The 16,339-nt window shown below is 45.3% G+C and overlaps 1 protein-coding gene, 3 non-coding genes and 1 pseudogene across 4 annotated transcripts in view; all 5 read left to right on the top strand.

The window, feature by feature from the left end:
* TEX14 (testis expressed 14, intercellular bridge forming factor) overlaps positions 1-16,339 on the top strand; it is an 86,018-nt gene that overhangs the window by 7,140 nt on the left and 62,539 nt on the right. The window lies entirely within an intron of this gene.
* Positions 6,708-6,894, top strand: LOC116746533 (annotated as a pseudogene).
* Positions 8,636-8,847, top strand: LOC116746530. The gene has a single exon (XR_004347784.1). It is a non-coding gene; the product is annotated as a small nucleolar RNA U3 (small nucleolar RNA).
* On the top strand, positions 11,493-11,702 carry LOC116746531. The gene has a single exon (XR_004347785.1). It is a non-coding gene; the product is annotated as a small nucleolar RNA U3 (small nucleolar RNA).
* Positions 15,731-15,944, top strand: LOC116746528. Its single transcript, XR_004347782.1, has one exon. It is a non-coding gene; the product is annotated as a small nucleolar RNA U3 (small nucleolar RNA).

Below are 16,339 nucleotides of genomic sequence, written 5' to 3'. Positions count from 1 at the left end.
AAAAAAAAGATCTCAAGGGTTTCCATGTACCACCCCTAGAATCTATAGATGAAGTGGCTGATGGTGAACTCAATTTATTTGAAAGTATCTGTTTTCTACCCCCTCAAAGATTTTGCACTTTACCTCATAACACATTCATGTTTTAATATAAAAATTGATGTTCAAGATAGGTATGCTATGACTTCTAGTGTCTGTCTATCCACATCCTCCAGTATCAGAAGCAGAGTTCTAGGACATTTTTTATCTCCTAGACATCTCCTGAATGTTCTGCATCTTCAAATTCTTTTTTTAAAAACTCTTTTTTTTGAGGTACAGTTAATATACAATATTATATGTTTCAGGTATACAACATAGTGATTCACAATTTTTAAAAGTTATACTCCACTTATAGTTATTATAAGCTATTGGCTATATTCTTTGTGTTGTACGATATGCTCTTGTAGCTTACTTATTTTATACATTGTAGTTTGTACCTCTTAATCCCCTACCCCTGTTCTGCTCCTCCCCACTTCCTTCTCCCCACTGGTAAGGACTAGTTTGTTCTCTATATCTGTGAGTCTTCTTTGTCAGATTCACTAGTTTGTTTTATTTTTAGCTTCCACATATAAGTGATATCATACAATACTTGTCTTTCTCTGACTTAATGCATCTTCAAATTTTTGACATTAAACTAGAGCAGGGGATGAGGTTGACAGGTATAACTGGATATGAAGCAGGACTTTATTTGTGCCTGGAAATTTTGTCTAAATCCTCAGAGTGAAGAACAAGGGGTGATAAATGCCCCCACAGTCTAAAGCAAGGCTTCTTAGGAGATGGACAAAATGATCTTGGACCTTCAACTCCATCACCCACATCAGGCCTATCTAAGAGAAGGTGATGGGGTAGCGGTGGGAGTGCCAGTGGAAAGATTGTTTCAAAGGCATTCACAGGAATAGAATGCTGTGGCTTTTCCCTCTTTCCCAGCCTCAAGCCTAGTAAGAGGCCATTCAGGTGAACCTCATGGACAGAATTGTGATGTGTGATGCCTACAAGCAGGAGAGTTGGGAGCCTATGGCCCAGCCTGCTGAACAACAGAAACATGCCAGCCCACCCCAGCTGCCACCAAGGTAGCATGAATAGAACCTGGCATGTTACCTGGAATTTAGGGGTCAGGAGGACTGCCATCTGCCTCCTACCTGGAGCAGTTCTTGATGGCTGGATGAGCATAAGAGATCAGCTTCTGGAGTAGCCATACTTTCATCAGTTGTGGGGTAGGTGGACTCTATGCAGGGTAGCTGAGCCATCTAAACGGACCTCACCTATGAAGAAGGAAGAATCCCAACAGAGAGGCTGGAGATGTAGCAAGAAGTCAGCAGAAATGAAACCAGAACTACATTGAGGTATCATCTCACACTGGTCAGAATGGCTGTCGTCAAAAAGTCTACAAACAATAAATGCTGGAGAGGCTGTGGAGAAAACGGAACCCTTCTACACTGTTGGTGAGAATGTAAATTGGTACAACCATTATGGAGAACAGTATGGAGGTTTCTTAAAAAACTAAAAATAGGGCTTCCCTGGTGGCGCAGTGGTTGAGAGTCCGCCTGCCGATGCAGGGGACACGGGTTCGTGCCCCGGTCCGGGAAGATCCCACATGCCGTGGAGCGGCTGGGCCCTTGAGCCATGGCCGTTGAGCCTGCGCGTCTGGAGCCTGTGCTCCGCAACGGGAGAGGCCACAAGAGTGAGAGGCCCGTGTACCGCAAAAAAAAAAAAAATCTAAAAATAGAACTACCATATACCACTCTGAGGCATATATCTGGAGAAAACTCTAATTCAAAAAGATACATGCACCCCAGTGTTCATAGCAGCACTATTTATAATAGCCAAAACATGGAAGCAACGTAAATGTCCATCAACAGATGAATGGATAAAGAAGATGTAGTACTTATAACTGGTGGAATATTACTCAGCCATAACAAAGAATGAATTAATGCCATTTGCATCAACATGGATGGACCTAGAGATTATCATACTAAGTGAAGTAGGTCAGACAGAGAAAGACAAATACCATATGATATCGCTTATATGTGGAATCTTAAAAAATGATAACAAATGAACTTACAAAACAGAAAGAGAGTCACAGACGTAGAAAACAAACTTTTGGTTATCAGCGTGTAAAGGGGATGGGAGGGATAAATTTGGAGATTGGGATTAACATACACACACTACTATATATAAAACAGATAGATAACTAATAAGGACCTACTGTGTAGCATAGGGAACTCTACTCAGTACTCTATAATGACCTATATGGGAAAATCTAAAAAAGAGTGGATATATGTATGTGTATAACTGATTCACTTTGCTGTACAGCAGAAACTAACACAACATTGTAAATCAACTATACTCCAATAAAAATTAAAAAAAAAAAAAGTCAGCAGGAGAGGGCAATGGCCTGCATTAGGGCGGTGTGCAGTAGAATGGAGATACCTGAAGGACCCACTAACCCCTCCCACAAAAGAGCAGGCATTAGGACAAAGCCACAGGCAACAAAGAGCATCAGCTAAATACAAAGGCCTTTGCCGCTTGTCATCTCATTGGTTCTCTCCCTACTTCAGCTCTGGAGTTGTCAGAAACAGCCTTGAGATCAGAGGAGTGGAAGAGCAAGGAAGAGGTTTTGATTTCAGAAGGACTGGGCAATTTATTACCTGAAATGAGACTGTGCTTTGACTGCCTCAGCGTGACTGAAAGAGCATGCAATCTGCCTGAGGTGCCTCTCGGGAGAGGGGCAGTGAGAACTAACTGACAGAGTGTCCTTGAGGGTAGTAGAGGAGAAGTTGTTTCCTGATCGCATCCTGCTTAGTTCATCCCACTCAGAAGACCAGATACTACAGATTATATGAGTTCTAAAACCCAAAGGATGAGTTCCAGAACCTCAGACCAGACTTCATTCATTTTTTTATTACACGTATATTAATTGAGCCTCGGGGTTAGAGCAGCCAAGGAAATATGTACAGCCCTACCTTCCAGAGAGTATAATCCAGCAGAAGAAAGAGACATGAGTCGGTAATTGAAGTCCTGAGAAGGGCAGGAGGCGAAGGAAGCACACAAGGTACATCTCAGCCTCATCTGGGAGGTAATCAAGGGAAAATTCCTAGAGAAAGTGATATTTAGGCTTGGGCCCTAAAGAAGAAACGTTGACAGGAAAGAAGTAAAAGTTGGAGGCAAGGGAGGTTTAAAGGGATGCAAAGACCCTGAGGATAGAAAAGAAAAGTGTGTGGATCACTTGAGTTGGAGGAAAAGGCAAAGTGGTGGGAGAGAGTGGTATGGAGGTGAAGCTGGCAAGGTAATCTGAAGCCACACCAGGCCTCGTGGGCTGTTGGAAGGATTTTGGTAATAGGTGCCTCCGTATTTAGGATGGTTACAGCTTCCTGGTGAGTCGACCCTGTTATCATTATGAGATGTCCCTTCTTAGCTCTGGTAATACTCGTTGTCTTGAAGTCTACTTCTTCTGCTATACAGCCGCTTCAGACTCCTTATGCTTACTACTTACGGAATATCTTTAGAGTTAATATATGTCTTCTGTAGAGAGCACAGAGTTGGGATTTGTGCTTTAAAATCCATTCTGATACTCTCTGCCTTTTAACTGGAGGGTTTAGTCCATTAACATTTTATGTAATTATTGATAGGGTTTATTACAAAGAACACAATTCAGGAACAGCCAGATGAAAGAGAGTTAGGGCAAGGCATGGTGTGTGTGTGAGTGCTTGGAGCTTCCATGCCCTCTTTGGGTACACCACCCTTCCAGCACTTCAGTCGGTTTACCAACCTGGAAGTTCTCCAAACCTGATCAGTTAGGGTTTTTATGGAGGTTTCATTATTTAGGCATGATTGATTTGGCCATTGGTGATTGATCTCAATCTTCAGCCCCTCTCTCCTGCTGGAGGTGGGACAAGGTGGAGGGTTGTGGCAGAGCTGAAAGTCCCAGCCCTCTAATCATGAATTGGTCTTGGTCTTTCCGGTGACCAGCCCATCCTGAAGCTATCTCAGAGCCCCTCAGCCAAGAGTCATCTCATCAGCATACCAGAGACGCTTATCACTCCTAACGCCAAGGAAATTCCAAGGGTTTTAGGAGCTCTTGTGCCAGATACCTGAGAGTAGAATTCTATTTCTAAATGGTTGCTCTGGCTGCGGAAGGGTCTGAGGTATGTGAGGAAAGGGAGAAAACAGTCGGATGACTTGTTTTTGGTTTGAGCAACTGGGTTGAATGTGGTGTCATTGCCAGAAAGAGGAATAGGTTTGGGAAAGAAGCTATTGGAAGTCAGTCTGGACCAGCTGAGTTAGACACCTGTGATTCAGCTAAGTGGAATATCAAATAGAAGCTGGGTATATGAGCCAGCAGCCCAGAAGAGATCTGTCTGCATATCCATGTTTTGAAACCAAGGATGATCAAGCGAAGAGGGCTGAAAACCCTGCTGGCAGGAATCTCACTCTTTTACAGACAGGCTGCCCTTGTTGGGGCAGGAGTAGAGAAAAAAGGAGGGGAAAACCAGGTGGTTCCCAACAGTTATGTCAGTAACCAGGTTGAGGGAAAGAACAATACATACATTGATTCATCATGTGTTCAGTTAGTCTGCATTTGTTGGGCATCTACTATGGCTGGCAAGGGACTGCAGATGCAAAGATAAAAATGACCTTGTTCCTGCTTTTAAAGACCTCACAGTTGAGTAGGGGAAAATAAATGCATTTATAACACAGTGAGCTATGTAGAGGCACTTACAAAGATAATTAGGGACACAAAGCACATAGTGGTCACTGTTAGCTGGGAAAGTGAGGGAAGGCATCTGGAGAAGGTGACGAGAGCTGAGAATCTGCTCATAGGAGGCCAAGGGATGGCATGGATGGTGAGGGATCCACAGAAAGGGTGGAGAAACACAGAGTGGAAAAGTCTTAGATAAGGAAGGGCCCAGACCAAAGACAAGGGGCCCTTGGGTGAAAGTGACTGGAAGGCACTTGATAACTCTTTAAGACTTAAGGAACCTGCTCTGAGCCCAAGGAGATGTGTTCCAGAACTTTTTGCCCCAACACTGTCTGTTTCCCTGAAGGGATTTAATTCAGAGCATTTGGCTGTCTCTAAGGAGATTCTATTAGAAGTGGTTAGATGAGATGAACCTGAGAGTCACGTTAGTCATGTCACTATGATGCAATAAAAATGTGGTTGATTCAGGAAACCGCGTGCATGTCCATGCAGTACGGTGCTTTCTGGCATGCTGGAGGATGTCAGAAGCATCTTTACAACAGGAAGTTAAATGATGAAAACAGTTACCCACCATCATATATCAGGTGTGTTCTTTGAGGAGAAGCTGGGACCAACTTTTTTTTTTTTAATAAATTTTTAAATTTTATTGTCATTTATTTTTGGCTGTGTTGGGTCTTCATTGCTTTGCTGTGCGCGGGCTTTCTCTAGTTGTGGTGAGCGGGGGCTACACATTGTTGTGGTGTGCTGGCTTCTCTTGTGCTAGCTTCTCTTGTTGCAGAGCACAGGCTCTAGGCGTGCAGACTTCAGTAGTTGTGGCATGAGGACTCAGCAGTTGTGGCTCGTGGGCTCTAGTGTACAGGCTCAGTAGCTGTGGCACACGGGCTTAGTTGCTCCGCGGCATGTGGGATCTTCCTGGACCAGGGCTTGAACCCGTGTCCCCTGCATTGGCAGGTGGATTCTTAACCACTGCGCCACCAGGGAAGTCCCTGGGACCAACTTTTGCCACAAGTAAATGGGTCGGCTTCCTCTGAGATTTGGAAGCCAGGAAGATCAGTCATTCAAGGCTGAACTTTGAGGGATGGTGTATTTAAACAAATTTTTTGCCACTGCGTGGGATCTTAGTTCCCTGACCAGGGATCAAACCCCAGCCCACTGCCCACTGCCGTGAAAGCGGGGAATCCTAACCACTGGACCACCAGGGAATTTCCTTTAGTGCTTTCTTAGAGAAATGAATTCAATTGGAGACTAGAACTCCTGATGGAAACACCTTGGCTTTCCAGAAAGAACCCAGACTTGATCCAGTGCCAGATGTACCTAGTACCTACCTGTGGTTCACTTGAGGACCTGTGTGACGGATGCTCTAGCCAGCATGTATGAGAATGGGGAAATAATCACACCCTTTTCCTTCACTTGTTTAGAGGATGAAGTGAGACAATGGGTTAAAATGCCTATCGTGGAGAAGGCACTCATAAACCGCCATGGGTACCTTCGTTATTAGGCGGGATTACACTAGTTCTGTGTCCCTCTCTTTTGTCCTTCTTCCCCCAACTCTTTTTCAAGGCAAAGGAAACCTGGTCTCTCCAAGTCAGCTGATTTCTCCAGCAGGCAAGAGGCAGTCCAGAGGGATCGGTGGCGGGAAGCTCGTTTGCTTAGCCTACAGAGGGGCGACGCGACCCGTCCTGGACCCGGGGGACGGGGTAATAGCAGCCTTGGGTAGGAGTCATGCGCGCAGCGCGTGATTGCCTGCCAGGAAGCCGTATGTTGATGAGGCCTGTTGCTGCTTTGAAGTGTTTCTGGAAGGTTTACGGGCGAAAATGGTGTTTTGAACTTTGCCCTTTCACAGAGTAGTTATGGGATATAAGATAAAAATGTTTCTCCGGGGGCGAGGGGACTTGACAAAACTGTCACCATCAGTAAAGGTGGGCAGCTGCCACGTACCCAGCAGGGACGTCGATGTCCAGATTAAGATTGTAGATATAAAGCTAATTTTGTGGTTTGTTGTTAGATAAAGTTTGAAGGCCATGTTAGAACACCCGAAAGCCGTGGAGATGTAGCGTTTTATTCTGAGCATGAAGCCGGCCCCTGGTGTTGTTTTTACAGTTACTACTACATGTTGATGATTGTTCTTGTTCTTAAGAAGAGAACGCTCATTGAGCGGTTTTGTTTGTAATTGTGTTCCGCTAAAGAACAATCAGAGTGCTTTTTTTTCTTTTTACACTTATAGCGGTTTAGCTATGTAGGTCGTTTCTTACCAAGTTAGGTTTCTTTTTTTCCTTACTCACCATGTGGTTTCAAAGTTTAAGCTTCAGAAATATCGTTAAAGCAAGTAGGGTAGTTGAGCACTCCTTTCCGCCATTGTGAGGCAGCCCCTCCTTTAGAAGAGAAATCCCTGTCTCTTCCCAGTCTTCCCTGTAGCAGCACCATCCATTGAGTTGTTCCAGGCACAAACCAACATGTCAGCCTTTGAAACCTCCTTCCCTGACACCCCACCCGACCTCCTGCAGCAAGTCCCACCAGTGAGTCCATCCTGTCAACTCAACTTCCGGAACAGCCCACGTTTCTCCTTCTTCCTTGCTGAGCCCAAAGGCGAGCCACCGTGCTGTCTCCTACAGACACGGTGGCAGTGGCCTCAGAAGCAGTCTCCACAGCTTCAGACCTCCCAGTGGCTTCCCTTCACACTTAAAATCCAGCTCCCCAGGCCTTGCCTAGAAAATCCGCAGATACCTGCCTACCTGCCTGCCCCTGCCCCCTCCCTCCTACCCCTGTGTTCTCCAGCCTGTCTTCAGTTGCTGAAACACACAACCTTGTTCCTTTCCTTGGGTCTTTGCCTTCCATTCGTTGTTTTCTCTGCTTAAATGCAACCTCCAAAGAGAGCCTTCCCTGAGCACCCAGATCTAAAGTAGCCACCAAGTCCCTCTCTGTTTCGACACTCAAAATCCTCTGCATGCCTCATCCTCTGATCCTCTTGGGTGTTTGTTGTCAGCTCTCTCCCTCACTAGGAATGTAAGCTTTTTGTGAGTAGGGGCCTCTGTTTGCCCAGTGCCTAGAGTGTCTTTATTTTACAACATGGAAAACTGGGATGATGGTTAAGGTGACACCTACCAGCTCGGCTGTTTAACAGACCTCAGGCAAGTTACCTAGGCCTTTCTGTGCCTCAGTTCCCCGTCCATAAAACTGGCATATACTTGTATTGATCTCATAGTTAAAGCACTTAGAACGATGACCGGTGCCTGTCAAGCTCACGATAAAATGGTAGCTAGTATTGTCGTAGCTGGCACTGAGGTATTTGTGGAGGGAAGAAATGATGTCAGATGCAGCAACCAGGTGTCTTTTAAAAACTCAGAAAGTGTGAACAGGTAGTACGGTCATGTGGTAAAAGCCAAAAGTTTCTGCTTCCGGCGCTGGTTCTCAGGCCACCCAGTCCCCCTGCCCCTGCCTCAGTCATGGTGACCTCTTACCAGAGTTTGAAAGTCAAACCCGTAGGACAGCTTTGAAGGAAACAGCTAAGATAATATATATCTTATATATATCTTTTTGCTCAATGGAATCAGCTAGGTTCTCACTAGCAAAGGCAACGGCCCACCCTTTCCTTTATAGCTTTTCAGGGGCGAGGTGGTTTTACCAGATCTGTGGAGGGAACGCCTCCTGGGCTTTAAAGACGCGGGTTGTCATTGGCTGTCATTCAGTATTATGTTAATTAAGTGTGGCTGTTTTAAAACTTGTAAATTACATTTCCAGTTAAAATGTTTAAAATGAGTTGGTAAGTGATAGCATTTGAAAGATTGTATTGGAAGAGCTCTTCCTCTTTTTTCCAGTAGACTTAGAAACGGAGAAACGATCTCGCCCTCAGTGTAAGTGTGCGGCTCCCACAGACCCAGCCGTGACGTGCAAGCCAGGGTCAAGACTATACTTTCAGGGATCATTTCTATAGTTCGTTACTAGAGAAGTTTCTCTGAACGTGTAGAGCACCCGAAACCACGAGGAGGAGACGCAGTGTTCTCTCCTGAGCGTGAAGCTGGCTCTTGGCGTTGTCTTTGCAGCTGTCGCTGGTCATTGATGATCGTTCTTCTTCTTTAGGGAGAGAAAGAGGGAGAGGGCGCCGTCTGAGTGGTTTCGTTTGTAGTTGTATCTCGTTAAAGAACAGTGGGGGTAGCTTTTTTTCGTGTTTCTCTTTCTTGTTTGCCTCACTTTTGTGTCTCGCGATAGTCCGTAAATAGCTAGGGCTTGTGGTGGCTTACCCGTGTGGATTTCAGTGAGTGCTCAAGTTCTGCTGCTCACCTTGCTGTTTCTCGGTTCTCCGGTGGTTGTTGTTTCTTGTTCATCTTTGTTGTATTTCTGACGTGTAGGAGGGAGTTCCTTATTCCTTAATTGTAATATATGAAGGTGGTTTTACTCCTTGTCAGTCAAGGCCCTTGTGTTTATCTCATATCCCTTTTCTCCAGTCATTTGTTGATTAAGGGTATTTTTTTCACTGTATTTGTTTTTTGGAAGTTTTTCATGATGAATATTCTAGATTTCAAGGGGACACATTATAAGTTTCCGTTTCCTCCATCTTTTAGGGTTATTTCCAAGATTAAACGACGTGATCCAAGTTAGGGGGTTAGTACATGGCCTGGAAGTATTAAAGTACTGTAGAAACGATAGCTTTTTCTTTTTCAAAGAAAAGGGTAGCCCACCGTGAAGTGATGGTTTTTGTTGGTAGGGGTTGGGGGTGCATAACCTTTCATATTCAGGTGGCAAGTGATTTTTTCACAAATATAGCCTACGGGAATTTCCTGGTGGTTAGGTGTTTTCACCGCCAGGGCTCCGGTTCAGTCCCTGGTCAGGGAACTAAGATCCGGAAAGCTGCCTAGCGGGGCCAGAAAAGACAAAAAATGAAAGTGAACTTTAAACAGACCTGCTGATTAACAATAAAGGTGATAATCAAAAGTTTAAAAAAATTCAGTAAAAATGTACAGAATTACCACATTTTGGGAATCCCTCCGGCTCCCCCAAAACACCAGAATACCACAAAACTACAGTTTTTGTTACTTTATTAAAAAAAAAAATTTTTTTTTTAAATTCATCTTTGGCTGCGTTGGGTCTTTGTTGCTGAGCAAGGGCTTCCCCTGGTTGTGGCGAGCGGGGGCTACTCTTTATTGCGGTGCGCGGGCTTCTCACTGCGGTGGCTTCTCTTGTTGCGGAGCACAGGTTCTAGGCACGCAGGCTTCAATAGTTGTGTCTTGCGGGCCCTAGAGCGCATGCTCAGTAGTTGTGGCGCACGGGCTTAGTTGCTCTCCAGCATGTGAGATCCTTCCAGGCCAGGGCTCGAAGCCGGTCCCGCCTGATTCTTAACCACTGCGCCACCAGGGAAGCCCTATATGTATATTTTTTAAATGAAGAGAAGTGCTTCAAAATACACCTCTTCGTTCCACACTTAAGATTGGCCTGGTACATTATTTTGAGAGAAATACTTACCCAGGTGAGCCCAATATGCACCCCTCACATCCACACTCACGTGAGTAACCAGCAGAATGTCTCAAAAGGCTCAAATTGAAATTTAGGATCTTAAAAGGTTAAAAGAAGATCTTTTATTATTATTTAAATATTATCGAAATATTTAAATATTATTTAAATTTTGTTAATATTTATCGTTATTATTTAAATATAGTGATATTTAAATAATAAATAATCTTATTAAAATAAAATAATCTCACCCACAGACACCGCCTGTAGTAGTTAAGATGTGAAAACTAATCCGAGGCACCTGAGCACACCTTTTTCTTAAATTAGTCCCGGCAGTGTTGTTAGTGTTTTTAGAAACAGAAAGGCAGTAGGTTCTGATTGTCTGTCTGTCTGTAATAGGTCAATTAAGCACTGTAAGTCTTAGTATCCCTTTTCCTTTTTTTTTTTTTTTGGCCAAACCATGCAGCATGCGGGATCTTAGTTCCCGAATCAAGGATCAAACCCACGCCCCCTGCAATGGAAGTGTGGAGTCTTAACCACTGGACCTCGACGGAAATCCCTAAGTCTTAGTTCCTTAAAGGAAAAAACAAAACAAACAAACAAACAAAGCCTCTTAAGAGTGTTCAGAATTTTTAAAAGTTGTGTATGAAATGACAGTGTAACTGAGCAGGACCCTATGGGGCCTTCTTGCTGGCAACGCCAAGGTCTTGAGTCCAAAATTGTTACCGAGCCAAACTTGGATCTGCTTGCCCGCCTGCAGTAAAGCCAATCTACTGACACCAGCTTGTGGTGAAGGAAAGTGCAGCATTTATTGCGGGGAACCAAGCAAGGAGTCCAGGTAGCCAGTGCTTAAAAGGCCCGAACTCCTTGCTTGGCGCCCTGCAGTAAACTGCTGCACTGTCTATCACCACAGCCAAGTGTCAGTAAATTGGCTTTACTGTGTGTGGGCAAGTAGACCCAAGTTTGGCTCAGTAACAACAGTTTGAAAATCATTTATATGATATTCCTGGGAGTTCCCTGACGGTCCAGTGGTTAGGACTCAGCGCTTTCACTGCCAAGGGCCCGGGTTCAGTGCCTGGTCAGGGAACTAAGATTCTGTAAGCTGCACCGTGTGACCAAAAAAAAAGGAAAGGAAGAGAGGAAGGAGAGAGAGAGAGAGAGAGAGAGAGAGGAAGAAAAGAAAGCAAGCAAGAAAGAAAAGAAAATCATTTAATATGATATTTCTGAAATGAGAGGAATGTGGAAAAATGTCACCATCCATAAAAAGTATGTGGCTGCCACGGACCCAGCGGAGTTGTGGGGTTAAAGCCATTATTATGGTTTTAGGAGTTATTTCTATAGGTTGTTACTGGACGAGGTTCCAAGGTTCCTGTGTAGAGTCCTCGAAGTCCACGAGGAGGCGGGTTCTCCTCTGAGCGTGAAGCCAGCTCTTGGTATTGCTTCTGTAACTGCCTTTTGCCTTTGATGACTGTTCTTTTCCTCTGGAGGAGTAAGTAGAGGGAGGGAACACCATCTCAGTTGTTTCTTCTTATGTTACTGTCTCAGAAGGTAGATGATTGGTTTCCGCTAGGGGGCCGTTTTCTGTATTTGTTTTTCACGTGTTCCAGGTGCACAACGCTTTTTAACCTGTGTAGTAGATGTGGTCTTTATCCTGACCTGACTATTTGTAAGCCGTGATTTTTTTCAGTGAAATGAGGAAGAATCTGTCAGATGCAGTTCGGCGTTTCTGTTTCCTGATTGGATTTACAGGTCATGAGCTTTTTCACACATCAGGTGCAGCCCCAGGGTACTGAAACAAAATTACCTCCCCTTTCTCTCCTTTCTGTCAATCAAGTCACTCTCTCCCAACACAGCTAGGCAGACATCCCTTCTTGGCCTCTATGGTGATTTCTTTCTCTGTATCTCAGTTCAAGCTAAGGAAATACGACATATGTAGGACTAGGGTTTATAGGACTTTAGCACAGAGGAGGAATGAAAGAAGGCGGAGTTTGGCCAAAGCACAGTGGACAGAGAGCTAAGGGTAGTAGGCAGCTATTGAAGGAGAGTGACTACATCAGCTGTGCACTTTAAGGTCACTCTAAAAGCTATGTGGCGATGATACTTATGGGGAGGGGTGAGGTGGCAAGTGTGAGGACCAGTTAGGCACCTACTGCATTCATCTACCTGGGAGAAGATGGTAGCGATGATAGAGAAACACCAGACATGAAAGATATTTAAGTGGTAAAGTAGACAGGACTTGGGGGGGTTGATTTGTTGACGAAAATTCAATTAACTATCAAGAAGGAAAAAAAGGGAGTTTTATATGAGCCAATCTGAGGATTATAACACGAGAAGCAGATTTTCAGAAAGCTGTTAGAAGTCGAAGACACAGTCATATATTTTCCAGACAGAGAATTGTAGTACCTCAAAATGACATACTGATAATTTACATAAAGTTCACCAAGGAACAGGTAGTCCAGGTGAGCTTGTACAGAGTAAGCAGCAAGACGCCATGACCCCTTATGGAGTTCAGAAAGAACTGTATTCTTTTAAGAAGTCCCATTGCTGGTGTCAGAAGAAAGAAAAAATATGGGTCTTCACGGTTGAGCGGGCGCTCCCATCTTTGAGGTGCTCTTATTAATGTGTAATACAGATGCACACTGCGCCTGGGAAGGAGGGAGGAGGCCCCCCACACACACACAAAGAGAATTTTATGTTTAATTTTTTCTAGTCCTGCCTTGAAATATAACATTTTATTTCATCAGGTTCACTGACGGTATGGGCGAGAGGAGCTGTCAAGGATAATTGCCAGGTCTTGGGGCTTGAACAGATGGGTGGACGGTGGTTCCATGTGTTAATGGGGGAAATGGAGGAGGAACTGAATCAGGTAGTGCAATGGGGTGGGCAGTGATGGTAGAGTTCAGTTTAGGGCACGTTTAGGAGAGATTTCTGACTTTTAGCGGATGTATGGTAAAGGAGTTAGAACTCCCACAGCAGACCAAGAAGGAGCAGCCAGAGAGGTAGGCGGCAAACCGCGCGCATGAGGGTGCCTGATGGAAGCCCAGCAGGACACAGTGAAGTGTATGGAGAGCAGATGAGAGATTAAGATGCAGATGGAAAAGTATCCACTGGCCCTGTGTGGGAAACGGAAACAGAAACTGGCTAGGTAGGGGTGGATTGATCACTGGAGGGATGTGAAGGCTTGCCAGTTGGTGGAAAGAGCTCCCAGGAGAACTCAGGCTGTGATGGAGAGCATAGGGGTGGGTGTGCATTCAGCTGGGGGAAGCGGTAAGATGGGGGGATGCACTTAGTGTTTAATTAGGATGGGAGAGCAAGTGAGAATGCAGTTGGAAAGACTGAGTGGAACAGGAGAAATTGAGTTATGGGAGGGAGCAGCTCCCCCCAGGCAGGAAGCCTTTGAGTCAGCCAGAGAAGATGGGGAGTTCAGAGGTAGGTGGGTTCCTCCATGGAATGTGACCACACTGGGGGCTTTTCAACTGATGGGCTTCTAGTTCTTTGCCAAGTATGAGGAAAGATCATTGCTGAGGGAGGCTGGTGAGGAGGGGTAGGAGAGTTGAGAATAAAGAAGGAATTAACTAATCACCCTAGGCAGCAGGTGAGGAAAAGGCACCTCCTGAGGGTGTGCCCGCTCCACTTCCCTGCTATTGAAGCTCCTGGTCTTGGAAGCACATCCCCAGATTGCAGTCCATTTCTCTTTCTTCCACTGTAGCCATGCACCATGTAGTTCCTCCATGATTTTCTCCTTCTGGATCCGCAGTGGCCAAGCTTTCACTGTGAGCCTAAATTAGTCCTTGGTCCTCTTAAAGGTCGGGAGCTGTGAGAGAAGCGGTATATGCTCTGGAATTGACTCCTTGGTCTGTTATTCATTAGCTGTGGGTTCATGGGAAGTTCCTTGGCCCCAGTCTGTCCCTCTGTAAAGCAGGTAGGTGTAGTACTAATAGCATCAACACGTGGGGTGGCTGTAAAGGTTAAATCAGTTAAAGCAAGTAGGGTAGTTGAGCACTCCCTTCCGCCATTGTGAGGCAGCCCCTCCTTTAGAAGAGAAATCCCTGTCTCTTCCCAGTCTTCCCTGTAGCAGCACCATCCATTGAGTTGTTCCAGGCACAAACCAACATGTCAGCCTTTGAAACCTCCTTCCCTGACACCCCACCCGACCTCCTGCAGCAAGTCCACCAGTGAGTCCCATCCTGTCAACTCAACTTCCGGAACAGCCCACGTTTCTCCTTCTTCCTTGCTGAGCCCAAAGGCGAGCCACCGTGCTGTCTCCTACAGACACGGTGGCAGTGGCCTCAGAAGCAGTCTCCACAGCTTCAGACCTCCCAGTGGCTTCCCTTCACACTTAAAATCCAGGCTCCCCAGGCCTTGCCTAGAAAATCCGCAGATACCTGCCTGCCTGCCTGCCCCTGCCCCCTCCCTCCTACCCTGTGTTCTCCAGCTGTCTTCAGTTGCTGAAACACACAACCTTGTTCCTTTCCTTGGGTCTTTGCCTTCCATTCGTTGTTTTCTCTGCTTAAATGCAACCTCCAAAGAGAGGCCTTCCCTGAGCACCCAGATCTAAAGTAGCCACCAAGTCCCTCTCTGTTTCGACACTCAAAATCCTCTGCATGCCTCATCCTCTGATCCTCTTGGGTGTTTGTTGTCAGCTCTCTCCCTCACTAGAATGTAAGCTTTTTGTGAGTAGGGGCCTCTGTTTGCCCAGTGCCTAGAGTGTCTTTATTTTACAACATGGAAAACTGGGATGATGGTTAAGGTGACACCTACCAGCTCGGCTGTTTAACAGACCTCAGGCAAGTTACCTAGCCTTTCTGTGCCTCAGTTCCCCGTCCATAAAACTGGCATATACTTGTATTGATCTCATAGTTAAAGCACTTAGAACGATGACCGGTGCCTGTCAAGCTCACGATAAATGGTAGCTAGTATTGTCGTAGCTGGCACTGAGGTATTTGTGGAGGGAAGAAATGATGTCAGATGCAGCAACCAGGTGTCTTTTAAAAACTCAGAAAGTGTGAACAGGTAGTACGGTCATGTGGTAAAAAGCCAAAAGTTTCTGCCTTCCGGCGCTGGTTCTCAGCCACCCAGTCCCCCTGCCCCTGCCTCAGTCATGGTGACCTCTTACCAGAGTTTGAAAGTCAAACCCGTAGGACAGCTTTGAAGGAAACAGCTAAGATAATATATATCTTATATATATCTTTTTGCTCAATGGAATCAGCTAGGTTCTCACTAGCAAAGGCAACGGCCCACCCTTTCCTTTATAGCTTTTCAGGGGCGAGGTGGTTTTACCAGATCTGTGGAGGGAACGCCTCCTGGGCTTTAAAGACGCGGGTTGTCATTGGCTGTCATTCAGTATTATGTTAATTAAGTGTGGCTGTTTTAAAACTTGTTAAATTACATTTCCAGTTAAAATGAGTTGTAAGTGATAGCATTTGAAAGATTGTATTGGAAGAGCTCTTCCTCTTTTTTCTAGTAGACTTAGAAACGGAGAAACGATCTCGCCCTCAGTGTAAAGTGTGCGGCTCCCACAGACCCAGCCGTGACGTGCAAGCCAGGGTCAAGACTATACTTTCAGGGATCATTTCTATAGTTCGTTACTAGAGAAGTTTCTCTGAACGTGTAGAGCACCCGAAACCACGAGGAGGAGACGCAGTGTTCTCTCCTGAGCGTGAAGCTGGCTCTTGGCGTTGTCTTTGCAGCTGTCGCTGGCCATTGATGATCGTTCTTCTCTTCTTTAGGGAGAGAAAGAGGGAGAGGGCGCCGTCTGAGTGGTTTCGTTTGTAGTTGTATCTCGTTAAAGAACAGTGGGGGTAGCTTTTTTTCGTGTTTCTCTTTCTTGTTTGCCTCACTTTTGTGTCTCGCGATAGTCCGTAAATAGCTAGGGCTTGTGGTGGCTTACCGTATGATTTTTCAGTCAGTGTTCAAGTTCTCTTGCTGTCCATGCTGTTTTTCGGTTCTCTGGTTGTTGAGAGGATCTTCGTTGTATTTCTGTTTTGTAGAAGGGAGTTCCTTTCCATTGGGAGACCCTTATCCCTTAATTGAAATCTACAGAGGCGTTTTTGCTCCCTGTCAAGTGTCTTGTGTTTATCTCATATCCCTTTTCTCCAATCATTTGTTGATAAAGGGTATTTTTTTGATAGTATTTGCTTTTTAAAAGTTTTTGATGAT

Source organism: Phocoena sinus, chromosome 20, assembly GCF_008692025.1.
Source record: "Phocoena sinus isolate mPhoSin1 chromosome 20, mPhoSin1.pri, whole genome shotgun sequence".
Taxonomy (NCBI): domain Eukaryota; kingdom Metazoa; phylum Chordata; class Mammalia; order Artiodactyla; family Phocoenidae; genus Phocoena; species Phocoena sinus.
This window is presented reverse-complemented; position numbering and strand designations above follow the sequence as displayed.